The sequence below is a fragment of the Amblyomma mixtum genome, chromosome 5 (assembly GCF_055824585.1).
Source record: "Amblyomma mixtum isolate Tamu chromosome 5, ASM5582458v1, whole genome shotgun sequence".
In the NCBI taxonomy this organism is placed as follows: Eukaryota; Metazoa; Arthropoda; class Arachnida; order Ixodida; family Ixodidae; genus Amblyomma; species Amblyomma mixtum.
Window position 1 is genome coordinate 108,946,456 of NC_143016.1, and position 12,611 is coordinate 108,959,066.

At 53.4% G+C, this 12,611-nt stretch overlaps 1 protein-coding gene and 1 non-coding gene across 5 annotated transcripts in view; one reads left to right on the top strand and one right to left on the bottom strand.

Annotated features, from left to right (window-relative positions):
* Nucleotides 1–12,611, top strand: part of PIP4K (phosphatidylinositol 5-phosphate 4-kinase) — a 100,230-nt gene that overhangs the window by 48,904 nt on the left and 38,715 nt on the right. The gene's annotated exons all lie outside the window — the stretch shown is intronic.
* On the bottom strand, nt 8,981–9,060 carry LOC149343329 (small nucleolar RNA SNORD36). The gene has a single exon (XR_016283331.1). It is a non-coding gene; the product is annotated as a small nucleolar RNA SNORD36 (small nucleolar RNA).

Consider the following 12,611-nt stretch of genomic DNA (forward strand, 5'->3'; position numbering starts at 1 on the left):
GTGGCGACAGAAATGTACTGCAAAACCAGAAACTTGGGGTGAAGCATAACATTGCCGCGAAGCTTTGTAATGTTTATTTGTCCATGCTCAATGCCGCCGGCATTACGACTTTATCGCTTTTTTTCGTGACGCAAGATGCTACCAGATTTACCTCGAATGATCGCATCCAAGCGGAACCGATTATACGTTGTTCAATGCTGTTTGGCCACTTTTGACGGCTTATCTCGAAAATTCGTTGTCGGCTCTAGATTAAGCTCGGCCGAGAGCGGCGGGCGTTCAGTTAGTACTACTGCCGATTACGCTTGTTGCTACGACGCCGCCGGGTCATTGTTTTTTTTTTTGGGGGGGGGGGGGGGGGGGGGAGGCGCAGGTCTGCCCCAATGACCACTTTCTTTTAGAAGCCCTTTTCGCTGTCTTCGTGACTGCTGAGCTGGCGTCACGATTACGTGACAGTATTGCACGTCCAGGTCGCTCCAATATGGAAGGAATCAGTTTGAGCATTCAAGTAATGGTCAGTTCACAGCTATTTGCGATAAGCTTATTTTTCTTTGTTCTCCGAGCAATTTTCGTTTTTGTGTATATTACCGAGAAGTAATATCCAGCTTTAGTGGAGAAATAACAAAAAAAAATACTTTTTGTGCAAATTCGTTGCTGAGAGACCTGTACCGCCGCCAGCAGATTTAACACGAGTGCTCAGCGTGTGGCTTGGATTGACATTCAGCGCCGCGGAGCGTTCACCGCTTGGCCTGAGACCTGTAGGGCGGCAGCGAGGCAGCAGATGTCGCCAGCCACCGCAAACACACCGAACAGTTTGGTCGCGGACCCTGCGAGCAGTTTGGTCGCGGCGCTGATGTCAGCCCAAGCTACTATCCTTGTAGCGTTCGTGATAAGTTTGTGGGCGGCAGTTTACGTGCACAACAGTGAAGAACATCTTTACCGAACAAAGTAAATTGAAAGCGGGAAAATCCAGCTTTCTGGAAACTTCTCTCAAGGGATGGTTCACATAACTGAGCAAGTCGGAAAACTGGGTTTCTTTATTTGAAAGCAAGGGGTAGAGGCGCCAACAGCGTGAGCTTCTTGCGTCCACGCCTGCTCGCAACGAACCGTCCTTCGTGGCGACGCCGGTGCTACTGGGGCGCATGTGTGTGTGTTTGCCATACAGGATGAGTCTGGTGGATTGCGTGCAGAGGAGGTGTAGTGCGTAAGCGTTGCGCACTCGTCTCCGTACACTTTCTCGTTTTTTTTTTCTCTCTGTGGTAGGCCGCAGGAAATGAAGGCGCGGACGTGTTAGCCGTGCCATGATGGTTGATTGTGCGTCGTGCTGAATGGCGAGCAGCAGTGTAGGGCACTGTAGTCTTTTGTAATACGCTCGCGTGCAATAATATCCTGTGCCGAGTTAAGGAACTCTTCCCTTGTGGCCTGGGATGTCCCGATGGACTTGAGTTATTCCAACGAAGTTGCGGGAAGCAGCACGGAATCCGACCTTTTGCCTAGAACTTGTTTGTCAGGTTCGTGTTACAGAAGGGACGTGGTTTTGTTTGGCGACGTTTTGCTGTTTGGATTGGGCTGAGTTTGTGTAGCCATGAAAAAAAAAAAAAAGACTTCCTCTCCGTGATGAAAGACGTCACGAAAGAATGGCCTCTTTCTGCACAGTACAGAAGAGTTGGAAGGCGTTCCACTGGTGTGATAAAAGCCATCGGCCAATGTCTCTCAAGTGGAAATCGCGCGCTCAGCGTTGTTTGCTCGTCTGTGCGTTCTTTTATGCGAAGCATACTAGCCGCACAACCGAGCTCTTCCTTGCTGCGCCGCGCGCGGCCGCGTAGCTACCACTTGACCTACATCGGCGCACCACGTGATATGACGTCACAACAGCTGTGAAAGCTGGGGCTCAACTCGTGCGCTCGCTTGCGGACGCGCAGCCTCCGCCGGCGGTATGCTTCGCATCCTAGGCGTAACCATAAGCTAAGCCAAGCCATTTTTTTCCAAGAGATTCTGTTGCCGATCGGCGACGCGCGGCTTTCTTCGTGCGTGTCGTGCCATTTATAACTCTGTTCGATGCACACTCCACCGAATACTCAGAAATGTTAGGCCTTCGTTGTCTAATGGGGTCTGTCCGTATTATCCCCGACAGGACAGTAAAGTAAAAAAAAAGAGCTAGGAAAATTAAGGGCTGCAAAGGCTTACGCCCTCCTCCAAAGTGCGCGAAATTGTCTGATGGGGGTAGACGACAACGAACGACGCGCATAGGCATGGTGCAGATGCTGAGCGGAGTGCTATAGTTGGAGAGCGCGCAGCGGAGTCACGTATACGACAGTGGGCGGAATTGGAAGTAGTCGCCCTATTTATGTTGTCTTGTCTCGAAAACGGAGCACAATTCGTGAGAGAGAGAGAGAAGAAAAAGAAAGGACCTCCGCCTGTGTCAGGCACCTGTAACGCGCTGTGTGTGAGGCTAAAATACAAGAACCGGACCGAGATGAACAGCAGCGCTAAGAGAAAAAAGTAAGAAACAAAAACGCTATATATCATTCACGTTCCTTTGCTGCCGTTGGTTTGAGTGGTGTTGTGCAGACGCTGCCTCGTCCAGCCGACCACGAGAGTGGGGGGGGGGGGGGGGGGGGGGGGGGAAGGGTTCTATCTCGTTTTGGCGCTGGCACGCCCGCTATCTTTCTCTGCGCTCGGTGCCCGTCCAAACGTGATGCTTGGCGCTCGCCGCATAGGAGGGACCCCATCGAGATGCGGACGTGCGCGCCGCCGCGGCCCCGGTTCGCGGACCACGGCTCGCCGAGCTCGGTTCGCCGGGTTAGTTGCGTGCAGCGTGGTGTACCGCTGGCGGTCCGGTCGATCGGCACTGCGGAGTGTCTCGAGCGGTATGTCGCGGCCGCCAGGAAATCCACCTTTGTCAAAAGTTGCTGAATCGACCGTGTCATCGATGACCATGAGGTCACTATAGTCGGGTACAACTCATGAACGAAGCGGAGATGCCCCTCAAAGGAGCCCCTCCAACCAATGGCGTCGACCAATTCTCTCCCTTGACTGATCCCCTTGGGCCGGCTAGCGGGAAGTCGCAGGGGGTGGCGGATGAATGGGGAATAACCACCGCTTAATCGCATTAACCCCGGCGTCGTGGAAATCGGTCGGCGCTATTGGCTGGAGCACCTCCTTTGAAGGGCATCAGCTGCCACTTCGTTCTTGAGTTGTATCCCACTGTAATATCCAATGCTGTACGCGGCCCTCCTCAAAACTTGCGCCCTACTTCTATCCTCGGAGAGCTGGCTCCGGCACAAAGGAAACAACTCCGACAAATCTAACTGCCCGCTCTACAGTACAGCTCGTTGGTGGCGTGCGCCTGGGAGGGGAGGGGTAGAAACGAGCGACGCACGGGAAATACAATTTTTTCTCTTTTCCATCGGAAGAGGCCGTTGAGTTACGCGAGAGTAGCGAGTAGTCCGACGCCATGGTTCATCGCGTGCTCGCTTGATCTGGTTAGCGCTGTTAGCGTTTCCAGAGCAGTCCACTACGGCGTCCCCCATAGCCTGAGCCGCTTTGGGACGTTAAATCCCCATAAACCAAACCTCTCGACACTGTGCTGACGGAGCGCCCTGCTTCGCATCGCGCTGGTGTAATGTGAATGTGGCACTGGAGACGGCGAAAGCAAGTATAGCGCGTGTGCACATGCGGGGCGAGTTGAAGTACAGTTGCATATGCACTGGCAGACGGTGAAGGTTTCTTTCTTGCCTGATGATGTAGGCACTGCCAATGACGTCATCAGGTCACGTGGGGTTTTTCGGATCGTCCGGCGCTGACAACGGCAACGCCGGATTTTCCGCCTCCTGAGCCATAAAATCCTTTCGCGTTAATAAATATCACGCGCATGTGCACTGCGTCGCAGTCCCCAAACGTTTCCCGGCTGACGCTCCGTGTCGGACGGGCCTATCTATAATCTAACATCCGCGCCGCTGCAGGGAATTCGTCGGGGACGGAATGCAGCGGTGCCTCGCTGATGCTTTCCTTTTCGTTCTTTGCTTTCGTTTCGCTTTCCGCCCACGCGCTCCGTGGCTCACGCCGTGGTCCACCTCTGTCGGAAAGCCGCACCGTTCCGTCGCTCTCGTTTTCGTCGCCGTTCCTGGCTGCGCGGGTCCGTCGGTCGTGCTGCAGGCGTGCGCGACTGCGGGGTAATCGCCGGCACGGAGTAGGGTCGACTTCTTCGCACTTCCCCGCAGCCCTCTCCGGGTCGTCGAACCGAGGTGGACCTCATCTGTCCCTTTTTTTGGGTCTTTCGAGACTTGCTACCGTCCTAGCAAAGTTTTTCTTTCCTTCTGTGCAGTTCAATTGAGCGCGTATCTTTGGCGTACTGTGTGGCGGACGCAGAGCAGATTCGTGCATCGCGTTACCGATATGTTTGCCTCAGTGGCTGATGTGCACGGGGAAACCGCCCCCCACTGGCGCTCCTCCACCACAGCTGACCGCGGGGCAGTCGCGTACACGCGTGCCGCACTCTCTCTATACCTGTGCACACAGCACCCGTGCATGCGGCCGAGGCGGACACCATTAGTCTTCGTAAAGGCGCCACCAACGACCGTCCGGCCTGCCCGCCCGCCTCTTTCACTCTCTTCTCTTCATCTTCTCTTCTTTCCTTACACTCCCCGCGGCGTTTAAATCGACGCGTCTTGATTGAATTTCTTTCTCTTTTCCTGCCGTCTGCTTCCCCACCCCTTCTCTTTTTATGGTTATTTCATTTCTTGCTTATATGCTACCTCCGTTTTGTGTCCCCCCCCCCCTTACTCCGTTCTTGAAAGTTTCCTCCGCCGCCCGATATTTTGTTCACGTCGAGCAGAGTTACGCTGAGCCGGCACGTCTTCATTTGTCCGGGCGGAAGCGTTTTTTCGCCCTCAGTTCTCCACCTGCCCCCCTGTCCCGTTTTTCGCTTCTTGCGAGACTAAGCGCGCGCTTTTCTGTTCCCCTTCCTTCTCCCCCCTCTTTCCCTCTCGCTCTTTGCGCCTTAAGGTGAAGACACTGGGGTTGCGTGTGTGTCGTCGCTTTATTGAACGTCGTCAGGTTATAACTGGAAAAGAAACGTAAAGGGAGTAAGAGCGCTTCATTGTAAGGTAGTGGCATGTGTGCGTTTTTTTTTTTTTTGTCCGTGATGGAGAAAGCCAGCAAGGCTGCATGTTTTCTTTTTACTCTTGCTGCTTTTCTCCTTGCCAAGATGGTTATACGACTACATTGTCTGCTGCTGCTTTCCTCCTCTCCCGCCCCTTTTCTTCGCCGACTACCGAACGCCTCTATTCTTCACGGCCGTACGTACCACCACTGTACCACCACTGTAAGCAGCTTTAGGGTTGCGTTTGATGAGACACGCACACCCGCACGCACACACGGCTCGCCACGTGTGCTTGATGTGGACGTTATTGAGAAATTCCTTGATTAAGCGATAAAACTGCATGACTTCTGCACCTAGCAGCGGTGCCTTTCCGTGTCAGTAGGAGGAGGCACCCATCGATCTGGTCGTCATCATAACGCGGATATGGCGTTGCGATATCACGGGGTCCCGTGTCTTTTTGCAGCCCAAACGACGAAAGGCATGCTTATTCGCCACGCGGCGGGTCTGGCTGGCGCTGAACATACTTTCGAAATCCAGCGAATGAGACAGGTCTCGTTACGGTGTAGTTTGGCGGGCTGCGTCGCAATGCGGGAGGCTTATCCGTCGGTTCGCTTGGAGCGGCCTTTATGCGAGCATCTTCGCGTGCCGCTTTGGATTAGGGCACGAGCGTTTGCGCGTTGCTGGCTTCCGGCTGCCTCGACCGGAAATTGAAGCTACTACGTCCAGTGGGCGAGCATATTGAAGCGCCTCCCTCTCTGCGCGTCCAGCTCTCCTTTATATCTCGGAGTCCATCTTCAGTTTCGCAATGAGGCCATATTACGTGTCGTCTGTCTTCATCCCCTCCTTTCGCCTGGCGCACGTGGTGTAGATGCGCGATGAGTTGCGAAATGAGTTGCTGCGATAATAGCGCTGGTTACACGAGAGCTTCGCTTAACACGTTCTGTTACACTATGCTGTGGGGACCTTTCTGTTCGGCACCGTATACCACGCAGATTAGTGCTCTCGGCGCGACGCAGTGATATAGTCGTCGGGTATTAATGCGCTGGGAGCCGAGCTTGCACGCTGTCGGAGCCCCGAGCGCTTCTCCTGGAGCCGTCCACATTAATCGCGGCCGCTAATCGCTTGCGCGCGTGCGCGTGCGCGCACGGTCCAGTGAACAAATCGGCACTGGGTTGTGTGCCCGGCGGACAGTGGCGGCGCTGATCGGATTACCGCTGCGGACGATGATGTGTCGCGCTGCAACATCGGCGTCATCGTGATTTGACGGGATGTAAGGCGTCGCCAGAGAATTAAGCGGGAGTCTCGTTGCCGTTTTTTTTAATTGCTGCCGTCGACGCACTGCTTTGAGGTGCGTGTGCGCGCGCGCGCGCGCGTGTGTGTGTGTGTGTGTGTGTGTGTGTGTGTGCGCGCGCGTGCGCGTGCGCGTGCGTGCGTGTGCGTGTGTGTGTGCGTGCGTGCGTGTGTGTGTGTGTGTGTCCCTTGCGTAATTAAAACCAAATCGTCATCTGCGGAGATTAAATGGGTTTTCTTTCCACTATTGTCGCCCCCTTGTTGTACATTACAGTCTATTGCGACTGATATGTGGGTGGTCTCCATGTTGGCACCTTCCGAGTGCTGATGCAACCTCGTAATCACATGCTGCGTTAACACCTCGCTGTCATCCGCTCACAGTGTCGACAGCACAGCGTTAGCCTTCGTCACGCTATTCAATTAGTGCCAATGTCTGCGCACTCTGTAGGCTCTCTAAAAATAACCCTTACATTAGCGGCCGCCACGGTGGCTCAGTGGTTATGGTGCTCGGCTGCTGACCCGAAAGACGCGGGTTCGATCCTGGCCGCGGCGGTTGAATTTCTTTGGAGGAGAAATTCTAGAGGCCCGTGTACTGTGCGATGTCAGTGCACGTTAAAGAACCCCAGGTGGTCGAAATTTCCGGAGCCCTCCACTACGGCGTCTCTCATAGCCTTAGTCGCTTTGGGACGTTAAACCCCATCAAACCAAACCTTACATTAGCTTTCGTTCACAAGGACTTAGGGTAATCCATTACTCCAATCAAGGCTTCTTAATGTGCGCGTTCATTTTGAAAAAAAAAAAATTACGTAGGGCACTTAAGCGTACTTACGTGCTCTGAATCCAAAAGCATTGTTTTAAATTTTATTTAATTTTAAATTTTTCACTTCCTTTCTAATGACACACCTACTCATTACCATGCAATAGTCAACGCATGTACTAGGTCCACTTCTGTTCGCCAAGGACCTGCGCTGTTTTGTGGCCCATGGGTTGCGCGCTCGCCTCGCAGTCAAAGCCCTGTCATTTCCCGCACCTTCGGAAGAAATTGTCTCTTTGATGCCACGGTGACGCCATCTGGGATTTTTGGGACCACTGCTGCTGGCCAACGCCTGCTCGTTGCCAATGAGCCGTACAATACTTTCGCATTAATAAGAAATAAAAAATGTGACGGAATACGCCCGCCAGCTGCTGCATGTGCGCCCCTTGCACTGCGCACCCCTCAGGCTCGCGCGATTCACTTTCTCGGGCATTCCGCGACCATGTTGCCGCGCGTGGGCCTTCTTCGTCAGCGCTCCGGCGGGAGACTCGCCAAGTGCGACTCCGTCTTTCGCGCGCGTTCTGAGCTGCCTCGTGTGTAGTAGTCGCCGGTTGTCCCAAGGCCACCGCGCCGGGAAGTCGCGGGCGCGAAACATGAGTCGGTGGCGCGCGCTCGCGTCATGCGTCGCGTCGTCAGCGGAGTCGAGCGGCTTGGCGACGCTGAATGCGTCCGGCCGCGAGACCCACACTCCTCGTGGTCCGAAATGGGACGCGAGTCGTGCTTTTCCGTCGCGTTTTGCGTCTCTCAGTCCGCGCGCGCCTCTTCTTTTCGGCACGTGCAGACTGGAGAGAGAGCACAAAGGGGCGCGCTATTTCTGTGGTGTGCTTGCCTCCCGGCGGGAACATGCGCCCGAGGAGGCTTTGGGTGAAGGGGACTGGAAAGAAGAGGGTGGTAGCGGCATGCAAATGTATTCTGCGAGGAAGTCCTACCGCCGCAACGGAGAGACGACAGAGCTTTCTTGTCGGAGAACGTGTAGAGCAATGTTCAAAGCACAAACGCATGCTTAGGTTGAAGGCTTGCAAAATCCAGTTCGCCAGCAATACACCGAAGGGCAGTCGTTGCGCAGCTACGAGCAGTGCGCCAAAAAAAATTCTTAAAGCTCGCACTTCTTGACAAAAAGCGTCGCGTGTATGACAGTGCTATGCCCGATGTTGTGTTTTGCTCTTGAACGAAGGGATGAAGACGAGACGACGATGATGCAAGGGCCCAGAAACGCAGCATAGAAACAGCTCTGCTGCTGGGTGAGCGCACTCTCATTCGTTAGTTCTGTCATGTCTGCGTGACAGTGTCTACCAACTAGGCCAGCAATAGGCATGCTTCGTGTACTATAGACTCCGTATCGAGGAGTCCGTATCGAGGAGTCCGTATCGAGGAGTCCGTATCGAGGAGTCCGTATCGAGGAGTCCGTATCGAGGAGTCCGTATCGAGGAGTCCGTATCGAGGAGTCCGTATCGAGGAGTCCGTATCGAGGAGTCCGTATCGACGGCTACAAAGTTCAGGGGCTACAAAGTTCAGGGGCTACAAAGTTCAGGGGCTACAAAGTTCAGGGGCTACAAAGTCCAGGGGCTACAAAGTTCAGGGGCTACAAAGTTCAGGGGCTACAAAGTTCAGGGGCTACAAAGTTCAGGGGCTACAAAGTTCAGGGGCTACAAAGTTCAGGGGCTACAAAGTTCAGGGGCTACAAAGTTCAGGGGCTACAAAGTTCAGGGGCTACAAAGTTCAGGGGCTACAAAGTTCAGGTTTACAAAGTTCAGGTTTACAAAGTTCAGGTTTACAAAGTTCAGGTTTACAAAGTTCAGGTTTACAAAGTTCAGGGCTACAGGTTCAGGCTCACATATCTTCTACATCAGGGCTCCGCGGCTTAGAGCGGGGCGCATTGGCTGCACAACTAGAATCAGTAGACACGTAGCGAGGGCGAAAGTTGAGGGCATCAAGTACGCAGCCATCCATGCCGGGCAGCGCCCGTGCGTCGCGGATCTCTTGCGGCGCTTTTCCCGTTCCTTGCGAGAAACCTCTCTCAATTTACAGTCAATGGATAATTATAGCAGTACGACCTAATGCCAACGGCTACTGTCTGGTATTGCATGTAATTTAAATAATCCCAGAAAGAGTGTAAAACAGGTCAGCGTTTTTGTGCGCTCAGCCGACCCTGTAGAGGTGCGATGGTATGGCGAATGCAGTTCAAGTTAACCCTACCCATCTCGCATCTTCGCTTCCTAGTTCGTACATGTGCAAAACTTCAAAAGAAAAAAAAGTACATTTCACCCTATTTTACGGCCAGCACATTCATTTTCACCCTATGGTGCTCTTAGGAGAAAACGGTATTGCAGATTTGGCACGCATATCTGTTTGTCCCTGAAGCAGGGAAGTATATCAGTTAGGAAGCGCTTCTCTTTTAACACGAGATAATCTTTAACGAAGTGTGACGCATGATGGCATTTGCGGCTTCAGCGCCATAAAACCCAACACACTTGCAGATTACCAATAATTGAATGTACGGCGCACTACTTTTGGCACACGCTGCTTTGATTACTCTTTCCTGACACGTGTAGGTTTCCTGTACCGCAGTCTCCCGACAAAATCTGTTCAAAGAGGGCGTCGTCTGCTGTCGCGTTGGCAGCTTGAACACACTTCGGCCCCCTTTTTTTTTAATCCTTCGTCGTCGTCGCAGCTGGTTGTGGCTGGCCGTTTCCGCGCCATTTATCACACACGTTCAGACACCGCTGCTCGTATATCGCTCGGCCTGTATTTAAATGGACGTTTTCGCCGACAGGTAGTGGCGTGCGATCGCGATCGGACCTTGAAACCTGGAAGCGGCCGGCGGGCACCACGCCCCAAACCGCCATCGCTGCGGGGGACCGCTTACGGGCTCCGTCCGCATCAGTCATCTGGCGTGTCATGAGCGTGTCATCCCCAACTTGGGCGGTGGCGAAGGAGGATGGGGCAGCAGAAGCCCCAGGACGAAACCTTGACCGAGCGAGCCCACCACCGGGCGTTCTCACGTAGGCCGAGCTTTCGGCCCCACCCCTTAATACCGCATATCGCTCTCCCGGGTTTGTTTCGTCGCCCCGTTGTTCTAGCGGGAAGCTTTTTCGTTCTGCTTCGAGTCTTCTGCACCCGTTTCTTCTTTCTTGGCTTTTCCGGTGGTGACGCTATCTGAGCTAGTCTCTCCTGGGCCCGTGGACCGTCTTCTCCGTCGTCCTGCGTTTCTTCTTTCTTTATTGCTTTCATTATTGTTTTTTTTTTGTCTTCCCTCGGCTCGCGCACTTTTTAAACGACGATGGAGCTTGGCTTGGCCGACGTGTGCCCGACAGAGGGGATGATATATGGGACAGCGACGGGGGACTTCGCGCCGGCAGCTCCCCTGGCGTCGTGCCAGCGAATCTAGCGCTTTTTTTTTTCTTCTTTTCTTCCGCTTTCAATATATACGCCGCGCAAGGGGATCGGAGAGCTGCCCGGCTGTCGGGGACACTTTGTGCTATATGGGATAACGGCTCGCTTCGCCGGGAGAAAAAATATTGCGCTCGTATTCTTCATCTTGCGCCGCCGTTTGTCCTTTGCTTCTCCATGTCCCTCGCTGTGTCTCCATCGCGGGCTTATTGCGTTGCGACAGCCGTTTACTGTGCTCGCTATTCGCTTAAACAGCTGGTAACTTGACCGTGTGTGTTGCGCGTTGCCCTCTTGGCTTTCCGCCCTATAGCTGGCTGACCCGCAGGGCGCTCGCTGAAGCACATGGGATGTTTGCCGAGGTCTTACGCAATGAGCGGAGGCAGGCAGCAGCCATCCCCCCGAGGTCGGAGTTGCTGGCCAACTTGTGGTTGCGTCCGCGCGAGTAACGGGCAAGTCGAGTGAGCGGAGAGGGCTTACGGTTCATTTCACCCGACGAATGTAAGCGGTTTTTATCGAGGTGGAATCTTGCAGTCCTTACTTAGCCGCTGCTTTCCGTTATTAGCCTGACCAGAGTATAGAGCTGGCGGCGCCCTTGCTGCAAATTTAGAGTTCTTTGCTCTTTTTCTGCAGATTGCTACAGCGATTCATTCTGAGCGGCACGGTAATCGCAGGAAAGAAAGAACGGGGGGGGGGGGGGGGGGGGGATTTAGTTATTCTTGCGATAATGAAATAACGATAGCGTTTTCCTTGTGGTTTGCAGCAATATAGGAACTTTACTACCGCTATGAAACTGTGTGACTGCCAGTTTTATCCTTGACCTAATTTCTTCTCTCTCTTTTTTTTCTCTCTCTCTCTCTCTCTCTCGCGCGCGTGTGTGTGCGTGCGTGTGTGTGTGTGTGTTTTGGGGCTCATCCCGCGGCCCTTGTTTCCATAAACCGCTCCGGGACGCGGAGAAGCGTGTCGGCGGTTTCCAAATCTGTGCTCTCTTTAGAGAGCTCTACTCTCGATACCCCTTTGCTAGGAAGGAAATGTCATAACTGACGTTTGCCTGCAAGGGGCAATCACGGAAGACTATGATACATGTAGAAAGAAAACGATGTCGCTTGGTTTGGTCTGGGCGGGGCCTCTTCCCTTTTGAAGTTACCGGATGTGCGGATACGCATTCTGCAATCGAACACGTCCCGAGCTGTTTCGAACGGAGTTAGTTCCGCATTGACTACGGCTAGTCGGGGAATCTGGCGGCGGTCTCCGCGCGCACATACGACGCTCATAATTTATAAGGAATCAGTCGGGATTCACTCCGTCGGCTGCCAGCATTGAACTTGCAAAATATGTACCTATTGGTGCGAGATAGAGAGAATAAACTTTGTTGAGAAACTGGTCTTGAGAGTTGCTTGACGATCAGATGGGTGGGATCCTCATTCCAGAACTCCAGTAGCCCGAGCTGCTGCATGAACCTGGTAGATGAGCTTTAGCTGATCTTCCAAGGATATGCTAGTCATCTGAGCCTCCCAGTGCTCGTAAGACGTGTGTGTAATCTTCAAAAGTTTAAGCTTGTCCGCACACCCCCACGAAACGTGGAAAAGTGTGGGACTTGCGCCACGCTATGACTCTGCGTTCCTGGACGCACATTCATTTGTCAAAAATATCCTGCCCACTTGGCGGCTGGGCCTAACATTTTCCGTGTCGTGCTTTAATTGGGGCACTCTGCTCTGTAGTAATGCGTCCCTGAAAGTTAGCTATACGACGTCGAAATATCACATCAGTGCCCGAAGACTGCGCAGGCCAACTGCGGAGTTAAGAGATATTTTCGACGAAGACAGCGTAAACTGCTATGGTTGAAGGTCATTCGTGGTTCAAATGACACGCGCATTGCACAAACGAATCTTCGTTGACGGCCCACTCTGTGGGTTCCGCTGGCGCGTTCCCTGAAATATCTTCGGCACACTTGCATGATTATATTTATCTCCTTTGATGGCCGAATGTTGTTTTTGGATCCGAAAGTTTGTATAGCTT